Source organism: Venturia canescens, chromosome 1 (assembly GCF_019457755.1).
Source record: "Venturia canescens isolate UGA chromosome 1, ASM1945775v1, whole genome shotgun sequence".
NCBI classification, from domain to species: Eukaryota; Metazoa; Arthropoda; class Insecta; order Hymenoptera; family Ichneumonidae; genus Venturia; species Venturia canescens.
In genome coordinates this window covers 33,257,102-33,265,736 of record NC_057421.1, presented here as the reverse complement: position 1 = coordinate 33,265,736, position 8,635 = coordinate 33,257,102, and the positions used below count along the sequence as shown (strand labels likewise).

The 8,635-nt window shown below is 40.8% G+C and overlaps 1 long non-coding RNA gene across 1 annotated transcript; it reads right to left on the bottom strand.

Annotated features, from left to right (window-relative positions):
* Positions 1-3,126: 3,126 nt before the first annotated feature.
* On the bottom strand, positions 3,127-7,825 carry LOC122411612 (uncharacterized). The gene is made up of 3 exons (XR_006261185.1): positions 7,176-7,825; positions 4,369-6,754; positions 3,127-3,900 (listed from the first exon to the last, which is right to left on the bottom strand). It is a non-coding gene; the product is annotated as an uncharacterized lncRNA (long non-coding RNA).
* Between the last annotated feature and the right edge of the window lie 810 nt (positions 7,826-8,635).

Sequence of the window (8,635 nt, the reverse complement as noted above, 5' to 3'; positions counted from 1 at the left end):
CTGCCGTCATTAATCCGTCTCGAATATTCATACTTGCTTAATTCCCAAATAAAAAAGTATGCGAGTGAGAGAGGAATATCTGGGGGTTGTTCGAGAAAAAGAGGGCGGGGGCGAATGAACCACACGCCGAGAAATTATTTGTCTGCGAGAGTGCTGGACGAAAAATCGAGGGGCTGCCACTACACATACTTGTATCGTGTATATAGTAGTTATACACGAGTGAAATTTCAAATACCACGGTGATAGTGTAGAGCCGAGAGGGTGGCGATGGTGCTGTGCCTCGGCGTGTGCAAAATATGCGAATCGTTAAAGAAGGCGCAAAAGACGAAAAGATTGCTAGCACGACTGTTGAGTAATTCACTTAGGGTTACCATTTTTTTTGTCTTTCTCTAGAACGTAATCGAGTACATATCTAAAAAAACGTACTCGAACAGTTAACGTCTTTTTCCAAAAACCGACAAGGAATGATGTATTCGAAAGTATTTCCGACCTAATTATTCCTACTCAAGTGTAAACTACTTCCATTAAAACTTTGAGAGCTCTTGTGCCGAAATTGAGTGAAGTACAGACCTGTTTTTGCATTTGCACCATTGGTATAGTTTAGCATTGTCAATGTATTTTTAAAGAGGCGCTACCCTATATGTACCTATATAAATTGAAGAAATATTATATCATGGTTGATCGAATAAAGCTGTCGTGAGGAAGTTTCTCCGACAATAAGTTGAGTAAAAAAATATGTTTAGTTTGTTTTCTTTACATGATTTCAGACGATCCACCACAATTTGTCAAATTTATATCCTGATCAAGCTCCAGCCTATGTACAGCAGGCTGTCTCAGGTGAACTGTGTACATTTTTAAGAATAATAAGCGAGAGCCTACGAGTGTAAGAGGTAATCAGGGAAAGGGAAACAAATTGGGAAGGAAGCGAGCAACGAAAGCTGCGAAAAGTGGTGCCAACTAATTAACAAGAGGCATAATGGATGCCCGCATATATAACAGGGTAAGCTTCGGAAGTGAGATGCCTTCGAGTGTGAGAGAGCCCATGCCAGAACAGTGTAAACCCAGGTCAACGACAACATGGCAGACCCCCTAACTATACAGTAATACGTGAGACCACTACTAAGTTCTTGGGCGAATGGAGAGCTTGTGGAAACTTTACCCGTAACCAGGACGAGGTTTGCGATTTATGAAAACTCTTATAACAACGTAAATGTGAGGAATGCAGTTAGAGAAGCGCCGTTCTACCGAGAGAAATCGAGTACCGTAAGCTATACGAGATTCAAGAATGAAACATCTTGTGCTCCTGAAATGAAAGAGATATGGAGTCTCACAAACTCGAATGAAAGATGAGGAAATGGCCAAAGCCTAAGTCTTGCAACGAATGAAACGAAGAGTACTCAGACCAAATTCTGGACACTTACAGTCAAAGAGATGCTGCAATAAATATTTCGGAATTCTGCACAGCGGCGCGCTAATGACAACAGAAAAGTGATGGGGATGAAACGTTTAGACAGACGGGGCGGGGGGGGGGGGGGGGGGGGGGCATGCCAAAATCGACAATGCTTCTTCGACTGATTTTCAATCGGACTGTACTACTTTGCAGTCCGTTAGTTTTCACATCAAACCTTTTGCAATGGAACGTTTGAGACTTTCCTGAATGCATTCCACTTTGAAGCTACGGTCTTTGCTCTGGGAAGTCATCGATCTTGTCAGATTTAACCATGTAAATATTCGCGCCTTAACTGAAATATGCGTGATCGATATTTCTCGTCGATCTCCCATGATTAGACGATAGAGTGGGGAAAGTCGGCTCCCTCCTCTTTTCGAAATTGGGCTTAATCAACGAGACCTCGCTCTCTCTGCTCTGGTATGTTAACGAGATCAGTCAACTTCAAAAAGGACGCTCCGAAGTCTATAAATCAAGTTACTACTGGCCAGTACAATCATTGAAATTCTACGTCTGGATAACATTTTTCGAAGACTACTCCAGTCCCAGGGCGAGATCCACCGAGAAATCAAATCCACAATCATCGAGATAAGTTCTATTTTGTATCACTTGTTCGTTTTATAAAATTGGTCAAAGTATCGACTCAGTGTGACCTCGATCAGATATGTGTGCGTGTGTGAATGGAGAACCAAAAGGCGTGATCATAAATTTTCCTTTGTTATTTTGAATTTGCGTAAACATAATCGAACTGCTTGAGAAATAAAATACATGACATTAGAAATTCTTACAAGCTTCAAAAACAATCATGAGAGAAGGTTGAAAATAAACGGAATCAAGTTCGTTTAGATGGATTTAAATAGAATTTAGTAAAAGAAAATGAAAGGCTGGAAGAGAAATTATTTCGATTTTGTCGATCTGCATATTTAGAGAGTATATTGACTCCTATTTTTTAACGCTTCTAAACTTCACTGGTTCTTCGATCAAATGGCATCTTTATTTTTCCTGAGTGGTTATTCGCACCATGCATTTGCAGGGGAAAACCTTTCACCGTTTGGCATCTATTGCGTAGATGATAAAAGTGAAAGTGTACCAGTACGAAAAATAGGTGATCGCAGCCATGACGATACACCAATGGAAGGACATGGTTATTTACGAGTGTTAAAACATTTGCGATAAATCAAATTTCTCGCTGTGGTGTATTCCATATCGTCGAAGATCATACTGCCTTGGTGGCAGATGAGCAAAACATTTTTTACAGCTCAATCGTCCTTCGGCATTTTTTTTCAAACCATTTAATATTGTTTTCGTCGTCCCGGTCTGAAAACTGACGTTCACTGCACTACCTTGAACTCAAGGTGCACTACGTCAATCGTCGAACAACAGGTGTGTCGCTCACGTCCCAGAAAGCAGAGAGAGAGAGAGAGAGAGAGAGAGAGAGAGAGAGAGAGAGAGAGAGAGAGAGAGAGAGATGAGGCGAAATTGCGACATATTGCGAACGACCAGAGTCATCTTCCTGCGATATCCGATGAGTCTCCACTTGGAACCTAAGAAAAAGCCAGGATACAGAGGTCGTCATAAACCGGGGCAAATTACATGGCACACGTTCTCTTACATTTTGTTGTTGAAAATTACACTGAATATACGCTGCTTTTTTTTCTGGAAGTGTATAGTAGGGCATCTTACTGAGCGCATTGCTATATTGTACTTCACACTTTTCATACATTGTTAAGGATTGCAGAGAGCATATGAAAAGTCGCTGCATAATGGAAGGCGAACCGAAGCATTTTCACTGCATAGTCACAGTCTCAATAATTTTTCACATGGTCGTATTTTGGGAACAAAGTTCTGCTAAAGCGCAAATGTTTTTTTTTCTGAGTTCTTTTACATAATACAATTGTTTGAAACAGTTACAAACTTGTAGTTTCGGTTGGATCTTACGTCAACGAGCGGTGTATGGGATTATAATATAAAAAAATACCGACAGGTGGCGCCAATCATATGATTCCACTGCTCGCTCGATTACATACAGATGGGCCAGAGGGTTTGTGCGTTACACGATTAAGTATTGTGTAGTGTACATGAAAAAGAGTGGCTTGCAAGAAGAGGGTTAAAGTAGAAGGCAAGAAATATCAAGGATCCGGGATAAGGAGTCGTTGAACGTAGAGGATCCCAAAAACAACGCATTTCTTTATTCGCTTCGTTGATTCCTGTAGTTCTATCTGTCTTTTTCTTTCCTCTGCTCGTTAGATCCAAACATCTGTCGGCAGGTGGTTCATCTCACCGCAAAAGCCTTTTCTCTGTTATTTCGATGCATCATAGCCCCAGTGCCCACATTGTGATTGCACGCGGGCTCTCGCATGGGACATGCATCGACTTGTGCGCGTGAAGAAGACATTGAAGGTCGGAAAATGTTGCTGCGATGAGCACATGTTTCTACGTACGCGTTACGTCACCTGAGAAAATTGAATAATCGAGATAGAGAAACAACAAACATCGGTGAAAATCATCGATAGAATATTTTGAATTGTGATTACGAGGTTACTCATATGATTATAAAATAGAAACCAAGAGACTCATACAATTATCACGAGATGTTTTTGTCCGTAATCAATTCAAATGAAACAAATATTTTCTCCAACGTAATTTCTTTGAAAAAAATCAGTATTGATCCGTGTGTTGAGCTGCAAGCTTATCGAAGTGCGTTTGCCAAGTGCGTTTGCCTCTTGCCTTCTCTTCAAAGTCGTCACGAAAATTTACCAACTACGAAGCTTTATTCAAGACTAAAAGGCACGGCTCATTACGAGGGATGCAAATAATAATAACAAAATTGAAACATCGTTACAGCAACAGTAAATGCAACATTACAGCCAGACAAAGAGAAAAATAAAAGGTGAAAGTTTTACTACGCACTTACTACGTACCTCAGATACGTAGTAAGTATAGTAGCGAGAGGACCGTGCGTTCCCAAGAGAAAGAAGTATTCTCGTGTTTTTTTCATCTCCGTTGCACACTCACTCGTGTACACACGTATATTGTATACTGCACTGAAAACCCCTTATGCACCGGTTTTCGTGGCACTGATTCATAGTAGTAGTACGCATTCTCGGGCAAGCTGCATCGATGCCAGCAAGAACGGCATGCGGTTTGCATCGAGCAGCAGGTGGGCCCGCAGCGAAGCAATCTTTTGTGCATCGTACTCGCGTGCGTTGCACTCGTTCAAAGACATGCTATAACCCCCTCTGGTGGCGGATCGTTGAATTCCCTCTGCAGCCAACGCGTGTATCGAGATGCAACCTGCTGTGGTGAAATCTTCAGGCTGTAGTTTATATCCATCAAGTCCCAACAACATGATATTATGACTCGGCAGGATGAACGTTAAGTCACTTGGAGTGAGGAAAAAAGAATGATAATTAATAGAGATGGTTCGAGCATGAAAAAATATGTACAATGCTCTTAAGACGATGGATCAGTTGGCGTATCGCAACGGCGAGTGTCAGAGAGATAGCTGCTAATTTTGATTTTGAAAATTCCAAGTGAGCAGTCGACTGATCCATACTCTTAACATCGAAAATGGAGCTAATTGAGCAGGAAATTTTGAAATTTTCATAACACATTTCACAAGCCTACTGTTCAACGGCACGCACATATTTGCTTTTTTTCCTGACCGCGAAAAAACCGTATCGATGACCGCATGACCATTCGAATGACGGTTCAGCGCGATCACTGAAAGTGTGAACGTTTTATATGTAAAAAAAAAAGTAAAAATGATCAAAGCCATGGTAGATTTTCGACCACAATTCATCATTCGGATTGCTAACACGTGTCGCAACTTTTTTTTACTATTCATTTGTCGTTCATAACCTTTATTCAGTCCAAGTGCCGTTTCACGAAGAATTCCTTCAAATTCGATGTGGCCGCAGGCACAATCAGCCATTTTGCTGTATGTTATTTTTCAAAGGAAATCCCTTCAAGACCGCTGACCCTCTGTCGTCGGTTTTTTTTCAGAATTACTTTCTATGAAGTTTGTGAAAAATGACGGACTCCCTCGTCAGCGTTAATGTGCACGTTCGATTTTCCTGAATGACTGAAATGGTCGCACGCGTAATCGGTCCGTGCAGCTCTTCCGGGACTGATGGAGCCAATAATGGCGCGGCGAGCCCTCCAAAAACTACTCTACTGTGCACCTTTCCGATCCTTTTCGATATTGTTATTATTTAGGGTACTGCTGCGGATTTTTTTTTCTCTCTCTCTCTCTCTTTTGGGCTGCTGGTTCACATTTTTCAAGCTGAATCTGTATCTTTGTCGTGACACAGTTGCGTCTCTTGGCAACTGCTTTGACAGCTGGTCCGAATTCGTTGCACAAATCGTAGCTATGTGTAGCAGGAAAAAAATGTTTTCGGAGTTGAACCATCGAGAAGTGCATCATGCATACTACTTATCGTTTGAGAAGTGAAAGGACAATGCAGTATATATTCTTCTCACTCTTCGTTTCTAGGCTTCCAAGCTCTACTGTTTATAGAAATTACGAGTAGATTTTACGCCTGAGGACGTTCAGGAGTATTTTTATCAACACTATATCAGTGTGAGTATTCAAACAAGAATGCGAATCTTATTCGAAACTCTTTCGATGGAGACCCAAGACTCTTTGACTCGAAGCAGTCAAACTCATTTTCGTTTACGAAGGAAATCTATTAGCCATTCCATCGCCATCATTGTTTGCGATGAGAAAGTTCACCACTGTTGAAGATGTCGATTCAGCAAGCTCGAGTCCCATCCTTCTAAGGAGTTTAATCTCAATATGAGTATATATACGATTAAATGAAATTTCGATTAATCGGATATCACGATTGTGCCTTATAAATGTATTCACACCAGATACATAATCGAAAGAAAAGAATGGTATAGTAAAATGATCGTTCGTTTTTACGATAATCTACGGTTCTGGTGTTCCTCGTTTTCAAAGCACGTATACTTGTATCCTCTTGATGCAGTTCGGGCACATATCGGCCATTTCTTTTAAGTGGGAGTCTTATCCGGGGTCAATTGCTTGCCTCTACTTCCCGTGCACACCGTTCTTCTCTGGTCAAATTCCATCTCCACCTTCGTGGTTTGTGTCTGCTGTATTTTTCGCTTCGTATATTTCGTCTTCATTTTCAGCAACACGTGGCCCATCGGCAGGTGTTGCCGATGACGCGCAGCTGCCCGCGCGAACGAGCAAAAGAAAATGGAGCAAAAAAAAACGACGACGATCTCTCTTCTGTTTAGCTCTCTTTTCTTCTTTCTTCAATCCTTACCTCCGTTGTGATACTTTCAAAAATAAATAATCGACCAGTAAGTCATTTTTATTCCAATGTCAAACGTTATCGTTATCTAGCCAATTATTATTGGTATTATTGGTTGCAGGTATTTTAGAATTTAGGCATTTTTGTACACTCGAAACATGCTCAAAAGACTTTATTTTCAATAATAATGCAAATAATATTCTAAACATTGGCTCCATTAAAATTCCAGGAAGCTAGTAGTTCGTCGAACAAAAAGAACTGCAAGAATTGCCCGGAGCTTCAAGATCAATAGATACGGTATGTATTAGCATTAACGCACACTCAAATTAGAAGAGCTCAAGTTTTATACAGGAAGCAGCACAACCATTATCATTCAGCAATATTATTATCGCGTGTACAAGCAATTAGATGGCGCCAGTCGGTGTAATTACGCTCATTTTTTCTACCTCTCCGTATTTTCCTCTGTCTCCTTCGGTTCTCTTGATTTTTTATCCTCCTAGTTCGCCGACTCCGTCGCTGTAGGGAGAACTTTTCCTTGGGTCCATATAGTCGACATACACTTTTTGGTAGGCTGAAATATCGCAAGCATGCTTAAGTCAATGATATTCTTATAGCGCTGCTGGGTGCACGCTTCCGTGAGTTGAAGGTTAATCGACGCCTGTAAGCGCGGGCTCATCTTTCATTGCTTCGCGCGCGCGCGTTACGAATGCGATGTTGCGTCATTGCTCGAACACGTAATCGTCTGATGTTTTCCTCCATTCTTCGGTTTACGTATTTATTTACTCTGCAGCTGTGATTATCATTGCAATATTTTCAGTCTCATTTTATGTTATTACGACCCCTTCGAATCACCTTCCTGTTACCGTTGTATTTCAAGCCGTGCATATAATTATTTGTTGTTATTACACTTGTCACGATCTCAGTCGAGAGTCCAATTTCTTTCACAATTACCTTCGGTCATTATAAACGGAATTACACCAAAAAAACGCCTGCACCATTTTTACGAGGCAGCGAGTGAAACTGCACACTCTCCTTCGAAGCTGGTACAGTGTCCGCACTTTTCTTATAGATGTTCGATGCTGCTTCGTGAACTGTTCATAGACGACGCAAACAGTCAGCCGCACGCATATGTCTGCAGCCGAGAGTGGCGAAGATTGATGTCACAGACCTTGACAGTGCTCTTGGCCTGGTTCCCACTGCCACCGCAGCGATACAACACCCGAGGAGTTTTTGATGAGTACACAGCGTACACGAGAAGAAGAAATTTGTATGAATCGATCGACACTTCGATGCATTTTCTATTTTCTTGAACATTGAATTTTCACAATCTTCTCGAGATCTCAAAATAGGTAAGATTAGAATTGGGAATCTCATCTAGTGGCACGTTCGATACTTAAGGAAGTCACTCCGTGTGGCAGCCGGATTTTTTGAGGTTTTTTCCCGATTTTTTTTGCGGCAAGGAAAAAAAACATTTTTTGAGTTCTGAAATTTGAAGGGTTTATTTATTGGTATTTCAACTCTATGATAGAATTTTTTTACTCTGATATCTCGGGTTAAATCGGTGTAAAACTATACTCTACAGGAACCCATATGTTTCTCCACAATTCTTCACAATTCCGGAGAATCAACCAATCGGTTGATCCGAGATAAAAAAACCAAAGAGCGTTTTGATTTGTAAAGCAGTAGCTATCGCCTGAACTAAAATTATACAAAAATGTTAAAAATCGAAGGATTTTTGCGCTTCGAAACACAAAATTTCAATTTTCAAAAATGTTTAAAAGCACGAAAATCCTTCAATTTTTAATATTTCTGTATAATTTTAGTTCAAAATGCTCTTTGGTATTTTGATCTCAAATGAACCAATCTCCCGGAATCGTGAAGACCATAGAGAAATATAGGGGTTCCT